At 50.1% G+C, this 20893-nt stretch overlaps 1 protein-coding gene across 1 annotated transcript in view; it reads right to left on the bottom strand.

Moving 5' to 3' along the window:
• SEMA5B (semaphorin 5B) overlaps positions 1 to 9212 on the bottom strand; it is a 118005-nt gene extending 108793 nt beyond the window's left edge. The window contains exon 1 of the mRNA XM_041723922.1: positions 8919 to 9212. The gene's annotated coding sequence lies outside the window, so the exon portion shown is untranslated. The remainder of the gene's footprint in view (positions 1 to 8918) is intronic.
• Between the last annotated feature and the right edge of the window lie 11681 nt (positions 9213 to 20893).

Genomic DNA, 20893 nt, shown 5'->3' with positions numbered 1-20893 from the left:
AGCATTCCAGTCTGTTGAGATCATTTTGAATATTTATTCTGTCTTTTATAGGAGCTGCCCATCACAGTCTTGTCATCAACAAATTTGATAAGCTTGCTTACTCTAGTTTCATCCAACTCATGGATAAAACTCTGAGGCTTCATTTTTCAGAATCTCACCTGCCATAAACCATCTTCCCTTTTGGAATCCTTAATCGTAAGCTGAGGCTTCCTAAAATCAGACTTCTTCCATCCTAGGGAAGGTCTGTGGCCATGTCATTTCTTTCCTCAGCTGTGATTAACACCACGCTGCTGCGGTGTCTTTCATCCGAGCGCCGTCACATCATCACCTAGCTCTTGGTCATGGTCAGAATCAAATCAGGAGGATAGTTTTGGTTGCTATTCCTCTCTCTTTTGGGCAATGGCAATGTTAAAGAGGCAAGTACACAAAAAATGTATCCAGGCCTCCACTTTAAACCGAATTTGACGTCCAACAGAAGTCAGACTGCCTATCCCCCCATCATTACTATAGCATGCCTCCCTGACAGCTTTATAAGCCATACTGGGCAAGAAGCATCCAAATTGCTCTGACTGGGTGGAGAAGCTGCAATAGGGATATGTCAAACTGGGACCTGCTAAGCTGCAAGGCATGCTGGGATCCTGGCAGCTGGTCAGTGAGGAAGCAAGAAATGTTTTCTGGCACGGGGTCCCTGGAGGAAGGGGTGAGCCCAGAATCAAGGAAGTGAAAAGGCTAAAGCCACTCGTATGAGAGAACTGCTCTTCTGTTGGAGAAAGGCACAGTCTATGTCCATGGGATGCTGACAGGGCTTTTGTGAACAACACGGTGATACCACAAGCCACAGACAGGACAAAATATACATACATATACATACACCCAAAGTATGCAAAGTATTCATAGTTAAGAGGATAGGCTCTGAAGTCAGACAGCGTGGCTTTAAACCCCAGCTCTACTACGTTTTAACTGGGTGACCTTGGGCAAATGGTTTGTCCCTCAAGGTTTCAGGCTCTTTGTGTAGAATAAATGCACATAAGGCCCGTTGAGTATTAAAAGAGAGAATGGGTATCCGAAGTTTAAAAGACTGTCTGGGGCATAGTAACAGCTCAATAAATAATAGCTGCCACAATGGAACAATAGCTTGAAGGCACTGAATGCTTGCCCATACTTCCTGGGCTGGAGATGTGAAGAGGAAAAAGCCAACCAGGTGAAAGAAGAAACTGAAGATGCTGGGAGTTAGGGGCAGGAGAGACTTGGAGCTCCCCCAGAGGGGGGAAGCAGTAATTTGTGGGACACCTAGAGGGGGAGCTGAGGCACCCAGTCAGGTGAAGCTTTTGACCTTTGGGTCAAGTGGGGTGAAGCAGCCAGCTTGAAGCCTCATGGGAGTCCAGTGAAAACAGTTTGCTTTTTCAGCCCTGAATAAGAAAAATGTTTATTGTGATAGGAAGTCAGTCAAAAATTGTCTAGATGGTCCATGTTAAAAATAAGCATAAATACTCCCCTTCTGGAAATCTATTCTGAGGAAATAATCATCAATAGGCACAAAGATTTATATACAAGGATGTTCACTGCAGCATTATTTATAATAGTAAAAAATGGTTTACAACATAGATGTCCAACCCACAGAGGATTCATTACATAAATTATGGCACATCCACATGATGGAATACTGGCGGCCTTCAGAAAGCCCATTTAAGAATACCTCAGACAGATATGGGAAAATTATCATAATGTGTTATTAAATGAAAAGGGCTGGTTACAAAGCACCTCAGAACAATCACAATTTTGTTACATATATATCTAGAAGGAAATAAGCAACAGTGTTGGATGAATATGCATTACTTTTATAAATGGGTTTTAAGAAGAAATGACCAGGATGATGTTACACTAGAAGGGTGCTCCCACAATCAGCTTATAATAGAAAGTCATTAAATTCAGAACACAGGAACAGAAACAGTAGCTATGATCTGAATGCCAGGAGCTGTAGCTGGTAGCTACTAGAAAGGACCTGGCTGTTTTGAAGGGCTGAGGGCCACGAGATTCTGCATGCCATTGGCGTAAGGCCAGCGGGAGCCTAGGCAAGAAGATTTAGGTCAGTGGCTCTCAACCGTGGCTGCATATTAGAAAGCTCAAAAAAATATCAATTGCTCAGGCTCCACCCTCAGGGACCCCGACTTAATTAAGGTCTAGGTTGGAGCTGGTCATCTCTATTTCTTTCTTTCTTTCTTTTTTTTTTTTTTTTCAATGCTCTCTAGGTGATTCTAACAGAAATCAGTGAATTAGCATCGAACTGGGCCAGGCTTCTATTACCCGAATACCAGAGCCCACTGGAGCCTAGCTTTCCAGACTGGGCCCCGTATGTCAAGAGAGGCTTGCTCTGCAAGCTAGAGAGATACTTAAAGGGAGCAGGTGGCCCTAAGGTACCTGGTCTATGCAGGGAAATGCCCCTCGGCCTTGATCGGCGTTCACAGAAGTGCTTCTTGGGAGCTGGGCTGTTTGGGAGTTTGTGCCATAAGGATACTGCTCTCCCCTGAGACTCCTGATGGGGCCCGGGTGACCAGCTGACTCCATAAACTGCAAGTACGGGTGGCTCTACAAATGGGAGGTGGGAAGAAAACCAGGATCCCAGGAAACCTATAGGGACCTGACGCCACAGAAGCTGGAGTTAGTCTAGTGGTATTTTCCTCTTCTGTCCTGCTTTTGGGCAGAAACACACCCTGGTTAAGGTGGAAAAGGCCTCTCACAGGGCTCCTGGTTTCCCCCAGGCGCCTTGAGGGAAGAGGAGCAGAGGGAACCAGCTGCTAGAAACAAAAGTTTGTATTAAATGATAAGATCTCCCCCAGCTTCTCAGGACAGGTATAGAGTTACTCCAGGCACCAAAAGAAGGGAAAGAACAGGCTTGGGTCGGCTGCTTTACACACTGGATCCATCCATCCCTGAATAATTAAGAGCCAACTGCAGCTCCTTTGTACTCCTTGAAGGGGAGCTCCTGGGGGCCCTTCAGGACAACGACTAGGGGACTAGGGCGGTATGGAGGGAGCTTTGGCTCAGGTGGAGCAGTAGGGTTGGCAGGTGGGGATAGATCCAAATTGCTACCCCACCAGCCGTTTCCCGGAAATTGTCTCTCTAGGCAGATGAACGGAGCTGCACATAGTCCAAAATGCCAGACGATCAAACCATAACGCAGCTCTGCAATGCCTCGCACCTATGTTTACACATGGACGTGTATGAGTATATTTACACACACACACATACCTAATATGGAGCAGATTTACCTTCCAAATGACGTTGGCCTCAGGCAGAGGCTAAGAGGAGAATGCACTCTGTGAACATACTGGCAGTCGGGGGCTTACCAGCAGTGGGGCAAGGAGGAACCGGAAGCTGGTCTTAGACTAAACATTCTCCACAAGTGATCCACAAAAAAGAGATCTTCCTGGAAAATCGAGAAGTGACTACAGTCTCCACTCAAGGCTGCTGACCTCGAGGGCCACAAAGTCTCAGGGTTCATCTCACCACCTCGTTTTCACAGATGGGGACTCTAGGTCTGGCAGGAGTGCTCAAGGGGGGCAGACTCCCTCAGTTCTAACCCAGACTCCTCCTTTGGGAATTTAAACCTATCTTCTCCAATTTGATCCTCAGGGGACTGACAAGACCAGATGGTCACCAGCCATCCTCCCCGCCAGAACCCACCCTTCCTATCAGAGAAGAGGCCAGCCAGAGACATTCTTGGTTCAAATGCAAAGATATTCTGATAATATCGACAAGGCTTCAAATTCAAACGAGTTCCAGGTGCAAGTCTGATGAAGTCATCCTTATTAAACGCAGATCAATGAGGGCAGTGTCGTGGCACAACTCAGCACGCACAGCGTTGCCTTTAGAGCTTTCATTTGCTCAGGGACAGCCCAGCAGAATCCTTATCCTCTTGTGTCCAGTCAGAGTAGAGGAGGATCAACAGCCCAACTGTTGGGAAGTGGGCTCAAGGTCAAACCCTCCCAAGCCTGTTCTCCGTCCCTGGGGTCCCCCCTCCTGCTTTCCCCACTGTGCCCAGCAGCAAATGAGACAGGAAACCACCTTCTTCTTTCTTCCATTTTGAAGCTACCATGTGTAGTAATTTCTCATCGGTGAGACCCTGACTAATGTCAGGATTAAAGAGTGCATTCTGCAAGGTTCGGTTTTCATCTCTCATGCTCACTAAAGCAAAACACTACAGCAGAAGGGAGGAACAGTGACATCGCAGAGCCATGGAACATTCAGCACCCGGCTTCCTTTTAAGAACTCTGCTCCCAGCTGGAATTTTTCCCTGCTACTTTCTAGCATTCAAGCCAGTTATAGGGGAAAAAAAAAAAATTTTTTTTTCAGAAAAAAAAAGTCTTGGGAGGAGAATCCTCCATCTGAGACAGAGAATGGCATACGCAAAGATCCCCTTCCAGATTGCCCATCGTTGGGCCATCTCTATAGCTAAGGCACACGTTATCAAATCGAACGTCAGCGAGAGGGAGGTTCACAACAGTAAAGCGCTGTGAAATCCAGGTGTTGCCCACACAAGCTGTAAAAGCAGGGCTCCATTCGGCAATTCAATGAAACCCCATTAGTCAAGCCACTTGCTTTGGCTTCTTTTCATATATTTAAGACCAAGTTAGTTAAGCTTTGTCATGGATTTAAGACCAACTTACTGGTGCCTAAACTCCAATGCCAAGATCTGAATGTGAAGGAAAGTCATTCATTGGAGGTAACGATTTCCAACACACACACACACACACACACACACACACACACACAGAGTCACCAATCAATGAAGACAGGCTAATGATGTAGGTGACTGGATGGGGCAAAGGGTCATTCAGACTCTGAAGAATAAATAACCAACACTCCCAACAGTTCTCATCCCCAGATCTTCGGGTGCCCGGCTTTGCCCCTGTGCACACCGCAGGAACAAGGTAGGTGTTCAGCCCCTCTTGATGAGTGAGAAATCTGAGGAACTGAGGGAAGACCTGAGGTGATGCAATCCTAGCCCTCTCAGCCCTTCCCACAACCCTGGACTCCAAGTCCTTTGGACAACTCCACATTAGCGGTCAGATCACCAAGACAAACCCACGGGGGGAAAAAAACCCTAAAAACCACCTCACAATAAATTCCATCATACAAGTCGAGGCGATGCGAGTAATTGTGTCCTCCTAGTCATACCAATTCACCTCCATTCAGGCCAGAGATAGATCTTGTTCACAATCATATCCATAGCTTCTAGCACAACGCCTGGTATTAGGTAGATGCTCAGTGAATGGCGAACATGTGAATTTGCCCCCACTGTTGGTCTCCTCTACCTTGCACCTAGGAAATAACAAAGCCAACACTTGAGGATCTTAGGGAACATCTGGCTGCTGGAGGCATGGGGCTCAGGGCGGCGTCACTTAAGGCTTCCATAGTAGAATGCATTTCTACTCAGAGAACTGTCCTTTGCCCTCTGTGCCCATCCTATACCTCAGTCCTCAATGAAAGTAGTGAACAGGTTGATTATATGGTTGAGATCTGAGTTGCTACCTCATTGAATTTCCCTGTGGGATACAGGAGGGTTACCAAGATTAAGAACAAGAGTGTCATGATTAATGTTCAAAATAATTGGACACAACAGCATCTTCCTCCCAAGTGTGCACACTCCACCTACTGATCTTCAGCCCTGCCAGGCTAATCCTCTATAAATGTCTGCCATCCCTCCTCCCTTGCCGGGGCTCCTCTTCCCCTTTTTAGACCCACACCCAGGGCTCAGGACTTTCTGGATATTCCTTGGGATCCCTGAACATCAAATGTGAGCTGCTAGACTTTTCTTATCTACCTCTGAATAAGGTTCTACTACATTAGGAGAAGCAAAAAGTCATGGTTGGATTTTCTTCCTTTTGTGTAAAGAACAAAGGTGACTTACACTCACTGGGTTTCTGGGGATCTGGGGAGGGGGAAGAGACCTGAGCCCCAGTCCTGGCTGTGCATCTGGAGTCTTGCATCAGTGGATGTGAAGTGCTCAGATTTATATAAGACGGATGACTCCCTGACCTCAATAAACCCATCATCTAGAGAAGTTGTCATAGAAGAATCCTCATGGGCCCTGAGGATGAGGGTGGGCTGGGAGGCCAGCAGATTAGAGGTAGGATCAGGCTGTGTGGTGTCCACCAACCCACAAAGTACAGAAGACATGATAACACGTACACACAAAGATATAATGCTTCATCTTAATTTGTTGATCTAGAATTACAGGGCATAAGACTGCTCAAGGGCAGCACATCAGTTTTGTTTAGACCATTTTATTTGGACCATTTCGCATTTCCAGCCATGGGTTGGACAGCCATGGTCACCTGCCTGCCCTCTGTAGGCATCGGAGTTTGTGACACGGACAATCCCCAAGCCCTCTTCCAGGTTTGAGCCTCAATAAGAAGTAAAGAACAGAGGGGCTTTCAATAAGCCAGGAAGGGTAGACCAAGGATAGGAAGCTTTTATGGAAGAAAAAAAAAAGGGGGGGAAAAGAAATAAAAGCTTCTATGATTCCACCAGCCCCAAAGTGTAGGTCAGTCCACAGAGCCAGGCTGGACCTCTCTCAGCTTCTCTGCCTTCCTGGTTTGGCTCTAGAAGTGGAAAGGGAACCCCTTCCTGGCCTTCCCTTCTATTCCAGCAGCTGGTGGGGAGGGGGGCAGAGTCAACAAGCCCAGCTCTCTGTCCCAGAGCACAGAGGTTTTCTTCAAATAGTCCTCTCCTAAGCCCTGGGTGGCCATTTGGCACCAAGTCCTCGCTGTGTGGTACTGCCCATGAACCTCTCCATTCACTATCTCCCTCACCAGACAGATGCACAAATGTCTTCTTTGGATCAAACTGATGAATTTATTTATCTCTTTGTTTATTTATTTATTTATTTATCTTTAAAGATTTTATTGATTTATTCATGAGAGACACAGAGAGAGAGAGAGAGAGGCAGAGACACAAGCAGAGGGAGAAGCAGGCTCCATGCAGGGAGCCCAGCGTGGGACTCACCCAGGGTCTCCAGGATCACGCTCACGCCCTGAGCGGAAGGCAGGTGCCCAACCCCGGAGCCACCCAGGGATCCCCGAAACTGATGAATTTAGCCAACTCTCTGGGCATGAGCTCAGCCCCACACCTCTTTGTATCTATGGGCACCTAGCCTGGCGCCTGGCACACAGTAGGTACTTAAAAAGTGTTTGATGTCCAGGTGATGGCATTGCAAATTGCTGTTAGCTCTGGAGGAGAAAGGCTCTGGCACTTACTCCCTAGAATGGGAAAGGAGATGGAAGATTGGCCACCGCCTCCCACACTGGTGCTGGTGGTTGTGGATACCGAAAGGTGCTCCCCCCACCCCCACCCCCACCACCCCTAACCTGGCAGCCAGAGGCAGCCCTTCCCGCTGAGCGCGTCTCCCCCAGGCAATTGTGTCTTCTGGGGGACCAAGTGGCAAACTCCCTATCCCCTTCATATTTCCCCCCTTCCTCCTCTTGGGGGGTCTACCTTTCGGACAGGATTGGGGCAGGTATTCCAAGCTGCTCCTTAATCCGTCCACCCCATCTCTCAGTTGGGAGGTCCAGGTCTCAGGCTCCAGATCCTCCCCAACCACCACCCAGGCCGCGTCCCCAAGGTCGCCCATCCAGGCTCAGAAAAGGTGAGAGGTCACTTTTAAAGGTCAACAAGAAATGGGGAGAGCGGGAGGTGAGTGAGGGGGAAAGGATGGGCAAGAATAGGCTAAAAGATGCCAAGTGGGGGGGGGCGGAGAGGCGGGCCCGGAGGGCGCGGGAGAGAGGCGCCGCTGCCTTCGGAGCAGCCGAGGCCCCAGTGGGAGGCTGGGGAGGGTGGGACCGGGGCGCCCGGGAAGGGCGGAGGGAGCTGGGACCGCTGGGGCCTGAAGGAGGCGGCGAGGGCTGGAGGCGGAGCAGGTGGGACCGCGCGGGCTCCCCGGCCTCGGGCCCCGGTGCGCGGGCTCAGGCGCAGCGCGGGGAGGAGCGCACCCCTGGGCGGGCCGCCCCCGCCCCCGCCCCCGCCCAGCCCCCACCGCGGGGGCTCCCCGCGCGCCTGCAGCCACCCGACCCCGGGCACGGGGCATGGGGACGAGGCCAGAGCGGCGCTTCAGGTGGCTCCTCCTCGCTGTCCAAAGTTTGCGGCCGCCGGGGGCGCGGGCCCCGTCCCCCTCCGCTGGCCGCGCGCCCCGCCCCGCCCCGCGCCCTGCCCTCCCGGCTCCCGCCCCGCGCGGGCCCGCATCCCCTCCGCGGCCTCCATCCCTCCCCCGGCCCGAGCGCCGCGCCCCCCGCGCCCTCCCTCCGCGCCGGAGCTCCCGCACGACGTGAGCGGAAAGTGAATGCGCGGCCCCAACCACAAAGACAAATTACCATGAGAAAAATAAATCAGGGAATCGCCCTTCGCGCCCCCCATCCCCCGTCTCCCGCCGCCGCACCCCTCCGCTCCGGCCCGGGCGGGAGCGCGGGACCCTCCCCTCCCCTGCCCTCCCCTGCCCTCCCCTGCTCTCCCCTCCCCTCCTCCCCTGCTCCCTCCCCTCCTCCGGGGGGGGCGGCGTCTGGGGCTCCCCAGGGGCAGAGTTTGGGCTCCGCGGGGTCTGGGAGGGATCCGGGGAGGGGGCCCCACGCGCTCCCACGCGCCCCGCCGCCCGGGCTCTCGGCGCCCTCCCGGGGCCTCATCTCCGCGCGGGTCCCCATCGGCGCTGCAGCCCCGACGCCCCGGCCCAGGCGAGGGCCCCGCGGAGGGCGAGGACCGGGAGGAGGCGCAGGGCCCCCTCCAGCTCCCGCCCGCAGCCTCCTCCCCCTGCTTCCAACTTGCGCGCGCCCCGGGGCCCCTGCCCCGCTGCCCACCGACTTGCCGCAAGTTTGCAACTCGCAGCCCCGGCCCGCGCAGGGGAAACGGCCGCGGCTCCCGGGACTCACCTCCGGGGCTGCGGGCGCAGGTGCCGGGCTCTCCGAGGCCCCCGGTCCCGGCGGCGCCAAGCAGCGCAGGCGAGCCGGGAGCGGGGCGGCCGCGCAGGGCGGCCCCGGCTGCGGGCTGCGGGCTGCGGGCTCCGGGCTGCGGGCTGCGGGCTGCGGGCTGCGGGCTCCGGGCTCCGGGCTCCGGGTGCAGTGGGGCCCCGGCCCGCGCCCGCCGCGCTCGGGCTCCTCCGGCCGCCGCGCGGCTCCGCGGAGCTGGGCTCGGGCGGCGGTCCCCGCGCTCCAACTAGCTCCCGACCCCAGCGCGGGTGGGAGCGGGGAGGAGCAGCCCGAGCGCGCCCGCGGAGGGAGGGAGGGAGGGAGGGGCGCTGGGGGAGGAGTTGGGAGCCGGCAGCGAGGAGGGGAGGGAGCGGGAGCGAAAGGAGGAGGGGGCTGGAGAGGACCTGCGGCGGCCGCGCCTCCCCCGCCAGCCCCGGCCCCGAGGCGCACGGCGGGGCGCGAGGGGGCGCCGAGCATCTGCGCGCCCCGGGCCCCGCCTGCCCAGTGCGTGTCTCGGGCGGGCGGACCCGGGCCGGCGAGACCGGGGCGCCCGGAGCGCTTGCTGCCTGTGGCCACATCCGGCCTTATTGTCCTCGGCGACCCCCCCCCACCCCGTTCCTCGCCTGACTCCCTCCGGGGGCCTCAGCGCAGCCTCCCTCCCCCACCCACACCCGCCTTCCGAATCCCCCAGCCCTATTAGCTGGAGACGGTCTTCCCGGCTGGAGATGCAAAGGTGGGGGGTGGGGGGTGGGAGGTGAGAGGGGTGGAAGGTGGAAGGTGAGGGGGTGGGAGGTGGGAGGTGGGAGGTGGGAGGTGGGAGGTGGGAGGTGGGGGGGACTCTCGTACAAAACGGGGGAACCTGGAACAAACTGCTCTCCAAGGGAGTGAGGGGAGGCTGCTGGGCTGCACTGGGAGGCCGGCACCGGCTGCATCAGGGTTCACTTTACAAGCTGCCTGACCTTGAGTGAACCCCTCCGAGCCTCAGTTTCTTCGACTGTAAACGAGGGTCGGCAACCCCCCACCCTACAGCAGGATTTGAGGAGCAGTAGGGGCTGCAGGGAGTAAAATAACCCCGGGGACCACTGGGAGGGCGTCCAGGAGGTGAGTGACCCCCGGAGGCCCGAGGAGGGCTCAACGCTGCGAGCGAAGGTTCAGCGGGATCACAGCGGTCCAGGCTGATGTGATGGTTTGCAAGTTTAGGTACCAGGCGTCTCTGCTGGCTGGACAGCGGGAGGGAGAGAAGGGCCCGGGGGGAGCGAGGGGGGCTTCGAATCCGAGCTGCCCGGGCTGCACGACGGATGGGAAGGGAGCCCTCTGCTGAACAGAAAAAGGTATTTTTAAAAGAAAAAAAAAAAAAAAAAAGGTGACCTAAGAAAAGAAAACGGAAGAATGAAGGATAAAGACAAAAGACTTGAGAAATCAAACCTCAGGGAGTGTGATTTTGAGAGGTAACCAGAGAGAACTGCGGAATAAAAATGGATGCGTCGGAAGAAGGAGAGCATTTAAAAGACTTTCCAGAGTATGCCAAAAATGGAAGAATTAGAATGAATCATTTTATATAACATAATTCTGCATAAAGGAAATCCCAGATAAAGCAGAGGAATGGAGACGGTTTGAGCCCCAGAGGCGCTTCCCTACATACACAGACAGACCCACACGCACGCACCCCTGAACTGAGATGAGAAGCAGTTTTGGCCAGGATGTTGGGAAGGAAAGAAGGCATCCTAAGAAGGGAGTTTATGGGATGCAGTAAAAAGGGAAGCAGTGCACAATCTCAGAAATAAAGACTTTCTAGGGCAACAGAAATGCCAGACCTCATAAAGTGCAGAATGGGGGGGAGGAACTTGCAAAGGAAAGACACACTCTGGACGAGACGACAGGGATGCAGAGAAGAGGAAAAAAGGAAGGAAATGTGTGTGTGGGGGGGGGCTATCATACCACTCTGATAGCCCATCCATTTAATTAGGGGTAGAAATCAAACGGAAAGAGGTAACACAGTGCATTGGATCCAGACCTATTATCTTATAGGTAAGGACAATGAGATCTTGCGAAGGAAAAACCTTCTCCCAGAGCTCCAGGCTGGGGTGAGGGCCGGGCTCCTGATCCTCTGTCTGAGACACTTCCACTTCCACTGCTGTGAGAGCTGCTTCCCCCACCCCCACCTCTCCATTCTCAGTCCCTACAGATCCTGAGATTGCTTTTGTCATCGCAAAAATATAAATGTGTGCAATATAGGGACACACGTTATTTTAATTAATACAAAAACAGGAAAATAGTTCATATATTGCAGGGAAAAAGGATGAGCCTGAGAGTTTTCCATTTGTCTGTTGGGTGGGAAAGTAGACAAAATGCTTTCTGAGGGTTCTCTGGCAGCAGCTCTCTCTTGAAAGGTAATAAAAATCATCTTTATCCTCCACCACATTCTCTCACTCTCCCTCTTTCTCCACTATGTTTTGATTGCTTTATCTTTCTGCTTTTCCCACCATCACTTCACGCCACTTCCTGGCTCTCCCTCTGCATGTTATGAATGAGTGAATGAATGACAGAGGACTTGGTGCGGTAAGAGAAGAAAAGAAACCTCAGTCTTGGGGACACAGGCCAGAGACTCTTTCTTTCCAGGGGAAGCAGGGGCCAAGAAGGGGAGACACCAAGGAGACACAGACAGAGGAGCAGAGCTTCTTGGGATGCTGGGCTAATTAACCCTAATTGTATCCTACAGTATTGTATTGATTAACAGTGATTACTCAAGAGCTCTCAATAAAAGAGAGCTTCAGAAGTCCAAACCTCAGGAAGGGACAATTGCTTTACTAGCCTGGCTCACCACATGCATCAGGCATCTCCCGAATTGGGCAAATCCAACCTAGTTAGAATCTCCGACTCATTTACTAGGAACAAAACCTGGAGCATTGACCCCATCACCATGGTGTCACCATCACCTTCTATCACCTTCCTTAAAACTTTGCAATGGGGGCAGCCTGGGTGGCTCAGCGGTTTAGCGCCGCCTTCAGCCCAGGGCGTGATCCTGGAGACCCGGGATCAAGTCCCAAGTTGGGCTCCCTACATGGAGCCTGCTTCTCCCTCTGCCTGTGTTTCTGCCCCTCTCTGTGTCTCTCATGAATAAATAAATAAAATCTTTAAAAAAAAACCTTTGCAATAACCTGTACAGCAATTACTTCTATTAGAAGCACTTCCCTACTTACCGGAACAGTGTTAATTAAGTAGAATGCAAATACAGCAATTAATACAGAATTATCCAAAACAAACATGCTAAAGAGCAGTGAACATAAGGGGGTGGAAAGGAGTTCTTAGAATTCACTCTTTTTTTAAAATATATTTTATTTATTTATTCATGAGAGACACGGGGGGGGGGGCAGGGGGCGGGGAGAGGCAGAGGGAGAAGCAAGCTCCATGCAGGGAACCTGGTGAGGGACTCGATCCTGGGTCTCCAGGATCACACCCTGGGCTGCAGGCGGCGCTAAACCCCTGCGCCACCGGGGCTGTCCTAGAATTCACTCGACCTGGAAATTCCAAACTTATCTTGAATGAAGTTGCCAAGAGAAGTAAGTCCAAATTTTCCTGCTCTAGGATAACAAACCTGAGCACAACACTGCCTCCTGCCTCCCATCTGAGGGCATTTTTCTGGGAGATGGAGGTACCTCTGAAAAACTATAGAGTGCAGCTTCTCCCAAGAAGGCGCGTAGATGTGTGTGTACGTATGTATACACGCCTGTGCATGGCTCAGGCACTAACACAAATCTGGCCTTGCAGCAAAAGGCAAACGAGCAACAGCCACACATACATTGATAGGAAAGAGAGATTTGAAAAGAAGGCACCAATCACTTTTACTGTCTGAATAGTTGCCAGGTCCCCGAGTCACCTGCTTATCGCGCCTGGGGAGAGAGGAAAGGAAAAAGAACATCTCCACCCCACAAGTCATTGTCAATTTGTGGACCAAGAACACACTTAGGTCAGAGGAACTGAAGTGTCACTAAATGGCAGCTTTGCCATTGTCCTGAGCTAATGTGAGAGAAAAGACCTTCCTTTCCTCCTTCCTTCCTTCCTTCCTTCCTTCCTTCCTTCCTTCCTTCCTTCCTCTCCAAACATTTAAGTGCCATTCACTATGCTAACTAGAGAGGTCACATAGGACGAGAAGAAAGCCTGAGCCTCACAGGCAGGCGGGAGAGGCAGATATAATCACAGCAAATCTAAGGCCTGCCGCAGGGCCGGAGCACCACAGGCTAGTGGAGGGCCAGTGACCGGCTCCACTCGCGGGGCAGGGAAGTCCCCACAGCAAAGGGCCCTTCTAGCCAGGAATGGAGACAGGGCAAGAATTTGCCAGGCAGAGAAGCAGGAGGACACAGAGCATTCCAGGCAGAGGAAATAGCAGGTATGAAAGCACCAGGCGATATCATTAGATTTCTGTTTTGGAAGAATTGCTTGGCCCTGGTTAACAGATTCAGAGAGAGCTGAGGCAGTAAATGTGAGCCGGTGCCTCGTGTCTGTGTGTGTCTGTGTGTGTGTGTGTGTGTGTCTCGAAAAGAGCACTGCACCAGCCATTAGGGCTTCTCAGTTGTAAGACCAACTCAGCTGCTGATGAGCTGAGTGTCCTTGGGCAGGCCTCTTAACCTCTCTAACCTCCGTTCCTCCAGAGTAAAAGAGAGGTAAGAGAGGGGGGTTGATCGACTGGTTTCTAAGGTCCTCTTTGCACACACTTTCTATTGCTTCTGACTCTTCCGGCAGACACTCCTTACAATTATGTTCTTTTCTGTATTTATGCATTTGGTCTTTTCCACGTAAGCTCTCAGCTTACAGAATTATGTTCCATTCAGTATCTTCTGACCTCCGCACACCTGGGAAGGACGTAGCTCCACCGACACTCCAGATGATCTCGTCCAGCTCCGAGGTGGTAAACACCCTCCTGTGCTGACAACATCTGAGTTTGTAGCTTTGGCTCGGACCATTCCCTTGAGACCCAGATATAGAGACCCAGCCGTCTGCTGCTCTCCTGCACGTGAACATGCGATAGGCATCTCAAACGGAACATTCCCGAACCTAACTTGCGGTTTTCTTTTCCAAAACCAGCTCTTCCTCCCGACTTCTCTAACCAAGTGAATAAAAACTCTATTCTTTGAAGTCCTCAAGGGTCAAAATCTTGACGTCACACCCAAGCCATCACATATGCTATGGTCTCGACCTTGGAAATGTTTTTAGAATCAAACTATTTCTCACCTCTTCCTCCACTAGCACCTTAATTCAAACCATTGTCTTCTCTCACCTGGGTGTTTGCTCTGCCTGCTTTCACCTTCACACCCACAGTCTATTCTCTACGCAGAAGCCATTCTAAATCAGAGCCTGCCACTCCTCTGCTCAAACACCCCACCTTGTCAGAGGAAATACCACATCTTTAACAAGCCCACGAGGACTCGAGGACTCGCTGACACCATCTCCTACCACCTTCCCCTCCTTTACTCCTCTTCAGCCTCACCAACCCCTCCACTGTTTCCCAAACAACGAAGGCCGCCACCTTAGTGCCTTTGCACTTGATCTTCTGTCTGCCTGGAAAGCTCTTTCATCAAATGTCCACTTGGGTCATTCCCTCATTTCCTTCAGTCTGCATTCAAATATCAGTTCATTAGAGATACGTTGCTATCATTTCAAAAATAACAACCCCCTTTTACCCTGGATGCAATTTATCATCTGTCTTTCCCAACCAGAATATGAATTCCATGAAAGTGGAGAGATTGCCTGCTTGGTTCATTACTATCATCCTAGCTTGGTACTATCATACCAAGCCCAGGTGCTTGGTAAAGAGAAGTACACAATAACAGTTTGATGACTGAATTGTTATTATCCCCATTTTACAGGTAGGGGAATTGAGGCACAATAGCACCATCGGTCATTTTCAGAGTGGAAATTTGAACTTAGGTGTTTCCATATCAGACTGTTCTCTCCAATTGATTTTTTAAAATTTTTATTTATTATTTATGATAGTCACACACAGAGAGAGAGAGAGAGAGGCAGAGACACAGACAGAGGGAGAAGCAGGCTCCATGCACCGGGAGCCCGATGTGGGATTCCATCCCGGGTCTCCAGGATGGCGCCCTGGGCCAAAGGCAGGCGCCAAACCGTTGTGCCACCCAGGGATCCCTCTCCAATTGATTATTAATTAACATCCATATTTGCACTTAAAAAAGCTTTTTGAAAAGATTGCATTTATTCATTTGAGAGAGAGAGTGAAAGAGAGAGAGAGCACTAGTGGGATGAATGGCAGAGAGAGAATGAGAAGCAGACTCCCCACTGAGCAGGGAGCCTGAAGTGGGGCTTGATCCCAGCACCCTGAGATCATGACCTGAGCCCAAGGCAGGTACTCAACTGACTTGAGCTACCCAGGTGCCCCCCAAAAAACCTTTTTAATAGAAGATGCATGTTAGAGGAAAAAATATACAAATGGTTTTCCATTCAGTTAACGACATGGGTCCATTGAGCTACACAGTCAAAACAGAGTAGAGTTTGCTCTGAAAACCCTGAACCTCTAAAGTGTCACTAATCCCACATATTCATACTCATCTTGACATCATTTTGTTTCTTATGTTACAGTTCTGGTTTTTCTTCTCAATTCTTGAAAAAATAAATCCCCTTCCAGGCCTTCACATATTTACCCTCATACATTATCTCTGGCAACATGTATAAATGAGTGTGTACATGCATGCATCACACACACACACACACACACACACACACATCTTCATGTTTCCTAAATGTGATGAGAAAGAATGAAGGCTGACTGTGTAGCTTGTCCTTGGACTAACACCCAGGGGTGATCACATGTCTCTCCCCAGGCACTCAACAGTATCTCTCCACCTTCCTCTTTGTCGCTGTCCCAGCCAACACTACCAGATCTGGGCTGCGGATGAGTCAGGAGGAAGCGAGGTATGGGAGGGGTGTGAAGATCAGAAGGAAGGACAGAGGCATGGCTGGTCCAACAGGTGACACCAGGCTTCCTGATGGATGAGCTGCAAAGGGACAAGTCAGGTACTCAACTGTAAGCCATCAGGCAGGGGTCACTGTCAGGACATTTGGATTTTTTTTCTTTTTCTTTTTTCTTTTTTTTAGATTTTATTTCTTTATTCATGAGAGACAGAGAGAGAGAGTGTGTGTGAGAGGCAGAGACACATGCAGAGGGAGAAGCAGGCTCCATGCAGGGAGCTCGATGTAGGACTCGATCCCAGGTCTCCAGGATCATGCCCTAGGCTGAAGGCAGATGCCCAATGGCTAAGCCACCCAGGTGTCCCATGGACATTTGGATTCAAGGAAGAAGACAAAGTACAGTCACTCTTCTCGATGACATTTGAAAACATGAGATCAGTGTCTGTGATTTTCTCCCAAGACCAGGGTGAGGTCACAGAGGTCCCAAATTGATCAGGACAGGATGGATGTTGGTCAAGGAAACCTAAGGCAGTGTTCCCAGAAGGGGGATCTAAATCCTGTTGAGAAAAGGATCCCAAGTTGTAGCCAAGAAGAAGCCTTGGACTGGCACTGAGAAGACCCAAGCAGGCTAGGCCTCTGGACAGGAAACAAGGAAGATCTGAGGAGAACCTGCTGCCTGAGTGGGTGTGCAAATCACTAACCTGGTTGAGAGGTTATAGAAAGATTCTTTGCCCTGACCAAAATGTCTCTCCTCTGGTATTCGGTGACCTCAGAAATCCTTCCGCTAGGGGAACAATAGGTTGGCATAATGCCTTATCTAGACAAGTAACCCATAAATTAACAGAACTCTTGTAGGGGTGGGGGATAAACAGTCATTCCTCTTATATATTTTATATATTTTTCTTATATTTTTAAAAAGATTTTATTTATTTATTTATTTATTTATTTATTTGAGAAAGAGAGAGAGTGAGAGAGAGAGCGTGAGTGAGGGGTAGGGAGGAGCAGAGGGAGAAGCAGACTCCTTATTGAGCAGGGATCCCAAAGAGGGGCTAGATCCCAGGACCCTGGGATCATGACCTGAGCCAAAGGCAGATGCCTGATGGAGCCACCCAGGTGCCAGTCATTCCTTTCGTATTATCTACTTAGCACACCACTGTACTGGGACCACAGAATGTCCCTAGAACCCCAGCCAGGGGAGAAGAATCATTCCATACATTGTTACTGTTGAACACATGGAGGGATATAGTAGGGGGTGATGCCCGACTGTGAGCAGGCCCAGCCTGAAGAGGCCTTGGATTCCATGGAAATGGGTTGGATTTAATCCTACAGGCCAGGTGAGTAAAGAGAAGTACACAATAACCGCTCAGCATTATCTGAGGTGTGGAGCAGGAGCCTGACGGGGTGAGATGGGTGGCTGTGGGTGGATGTGGGGGAAAGAGGCCAGCTAGGAGATGGTTTACAACAGCCTCTGCAACCTGCTGAGACTTTGACCAGGGCAGAGATGACAAAAAGCATGAAAAACCATGTCTACCTTTGCTGCATGGAAAAGGAAGGTAGGAAGGAAGCTAAGGGATTGGAGTGCATGATAGAGAACAGAGACAAAAAAAAAAAAAAAAAAAAAAAAGGTGAAATGAGTAAGAGCAGGGACACAGGTGCCCAGGAAAGCTGGGAAAGGGAGACAAGTGAATAATAAGGGAAGGCCTGATGGAGAGAACTTTGCCACCGCCCCCTCAACCCCTCAGTAAGGCTTAGGGTTGGCTCCTCCCCAAGTCTGGGAAGTGCAGGGGGATAGGATGTGTCCTTAACACAACCTAGTGATGCTGCAGGTGGCTCAGATCTCAGACCTTGGCTGAGAGGAGGCAGCAAATGCCTTCGTTTCAATTAAATAAGAATTTCTCCCCACTGTTATTTGCTCAGTTCTGCAGCGAGGCTAGAGAAGACAACAGAGGATGAGTAATACTTAGGGGATGATCATGTTGCTGGGAGTGTGAGGTGCGTGAAGAAGTAAATAGCAGGTAAATGCCAGATTGGCTGCTATAGGCAGTAAACACCAGACAAGCTCCAGAGCGAAGGAGCCCTTGGAGCCGTGTCCAGGAGGGCTCCTTGAAGAAGATGGGAATTGCCCTGGACCACACAGAAAATGTAGGCGTGGACAGACACAGGGGAGGGAAGAGACACATTTAGTGGAGTTCTTTGAGACTGTAAAAAAAAATATATATATATAAACTATAGTTTACTTAGACTTTTTTAAACTTTTGACAAAGTTCCCTAAGGAAGACTCCTTTTTTTTTTTTAAAGATTTTAATTATTTAATTGAGAGACAGAGAAAGCATGAGTTGGGAGGAGAGGCAGAGGGAGAAGCAGACTCCTCACTGAGCAGGGAGTCCCAATACGGGGCTCCATGTGGGGCTCCATGCAGAGCTCGATCCCAGGATCTTGGGATCATGACCTGAGCTGAAGGCAGACGCCTAACTGACTGAGCCACCCGGGTGCCCCTGAGAAAGCCTCTTTTAAAAGGTTAAGTCACCATGTGGCTATAAGAGGGAATGAGATCTATTTTCTTAAGATTAGTGAATGGCTTAGATTCAGAAAACAAAATTAGGAGCAAATTTTGGTTTCTCCAGATGGTGTACTGTTAACACTCCCTCCTCAAGACTGGATGCAATGAATGGATAAACAAAATGTAGCATAGAGAGTGAAATAGTCTTCAGCTTTAAAAAGAAAGGAAATTCAGGACGCCTGGGTGGCTCAGCGGTTGATTGCCTGCCTTCAGCCCAGGGCGTGATCCTGGAGTCCTGGGATCGATCCCGCATTGAGAAGCATGGAGCCTGCTTCTCCCTCTGCCTGTGTCTCTCCCTCTCTCTCTCTGTGTGTCTCTCATGAATAAATAAATAAAAAAGAAAGGAAATTGTGTCACGTGTTAAAACATGGGTGAATTTTGCAGATATTATGCTAAATGGAATAAGTCAGACATAGGACAGATATTGTATGATTGCAATTATATGAGGTACCCAGGGTGATAGAGTGGAATGGTGATTGCCAGGGACTAAGGTGAGGAGGAAATGGGGAGTTAGTACTTCATGGTATGGAGTTTCAGTTTGTGATAATGAGAGTTCTGGAGATGGATGGTTGTGATGGTTATACAACAATGTGAATATGCTTAATACCACTGAACTGTACGTTTAAAAAAATCATGAAGATGGTGAATTTTATGTGTATTTCACGACTAAAAATGGGGGAAACCCGACATAAATAGAATGATCCAGTTTATATATTAAAAAGGAAATATGTTTTTATTTTTTTATTTTTAAAAGATTTTATTTATTCATTCATTCATTCATTCATTCATTCATTCATTCATGAGAGACACAGAGAGAGAGAGAGGCAGAGACACAGGCAGAGGGAAAAGCAGGCTCCATGCAGGGCGCCTGATGCAGGACTCGATCTGGGGACTCCAGGATCCCACCCTGAGCCAATGTTAGGCGCTGAACCGCTGAGCCACCCAAGGATCCCAGGAAATATGTTTTTAAAGGTTTTATTTTACTTAAGTGATCTCTACACCAAATGTAGGACTCGAACCCACAACCCACGATCAAGAGTCACTCCACTGATTGAACCAGCCAGGCACCCCTAAAAATAAAAAAAAAATTTAAATGGTTAACCTGCTAAACGTTATATTATGTACACTTTACCACCACCACCACCACCACCACCACCATCACAAAAGAACCTGTGCTGAGACTGACCAGAGTTAACATCTCTATAAATGTTCTGGAGGGAGGGAATGTCACAGGACGCACCTCTGCATAGCAGATGACTAAGTGTATTCTTCTGGGCACCGTAGAAATAAACTAACAGACTTTGACAGTAGGAGGCACCAGAGCAATGGTCCTCAATTCTGATTGAGGATGGAATTGCCTGGGGAAGCTTTTAAAGATGCCTAACTCCTGGACCCCAGCCCCCGAGAGTCCGGCTTTGTGGTCCTGGGGTGGGGCTGGGGAATTGGTGTTTTTTCAAAGCTCCCAGGTGATTCTAATCTACAGCCAGGGTTAACTGCATAGAGTATTTGGGCTGAAAAATCTCAGCCTCTCTGTGTTGGAGTCTAAAGTCTGCCATTTGCCAGCTATGCAATGATCCAGTGACTTTTTCTCAATATTTCTTAATACTCTCATTTCTCAGCATTCTCAATATTTTGCTTCTCAACATCCTCGTCTTCAAAATTGGGTGATAATAATCCCTGCCTCAGAGGGTTGCAGAGAGGATTAAGAAAGATACCGCACATTTTAGGATGGTGCCTGGGGCATATTCGGAGCTTACTAAATGTTAATTATCATTGTTATCGACCAATTTTGTACAAATTGGCAGAAAAGGGGCGGATGAATTTAACATGGCCTGTGCAAATATGTTTAAAAATAAACAAATCCAAACTTGTGAAAAGCTGGGAAAGAACCCATGTCTTTGGAATGCATGAGTTTGAAGAGCTGCTTCAAGAAAGGCCAAAGAAAACGGCCAAGAAAAGGCCAAGAAAACACACATCAGGCATCAGCAAGGGCTCTGGTGGGGGGGCGGGGGGGTGGGGGGAAGAGACTGAGAATAATTGACTTCACACCTTTGCATTTCTCCAAATACCATACATCCTCCCCTAATTGATTTGTGGCGAGTTCTCGTCCGTGAACCTCCGAAGGGATGTTCTCACCCTGGAGAAGGAAAGGAGATAGAACAATTGAGGTCTGCGGAGGGAAGACAGGCCATAAAGGTTAGAATGCTCCAGCCTGGAAAAGGACATGATGGAAATCAGTAAACTCATCAATAACCAGGAGAAGGGGAACAAGGACTCATTCAAGCCAAACACTCGCTGGAGGGGAAGATGAGTGAGGAACAGTTAGAACAAATAAAGGAAATGGGTAATAAATTCGTGAAACACATTACTCTGAGATGTAGCACATGAGGGAAATATAAATGAATTCACAAAGGATCTGGACAAATTAATGTCAGAGAGGTAAAAGGGATGC

Source organism: Vulpes lagopus, chromosome 1 (assembly GCF_018345385.1).
Source record: "Vulpes lagopus strain Blue_001 chromosome 1, ASM1834538v1, whole genome shotgun sequence".
In the NCBI taxonomy this organism is placed as follows: Eukaryota; Metazoa; Chordata; class Mammalia; order Carnivora; family Canidae; genus Vulpes; species Vulpes lagopus.
This window is presented reverse-complemented; position numbering and strand designations above follow the sequence as displayed.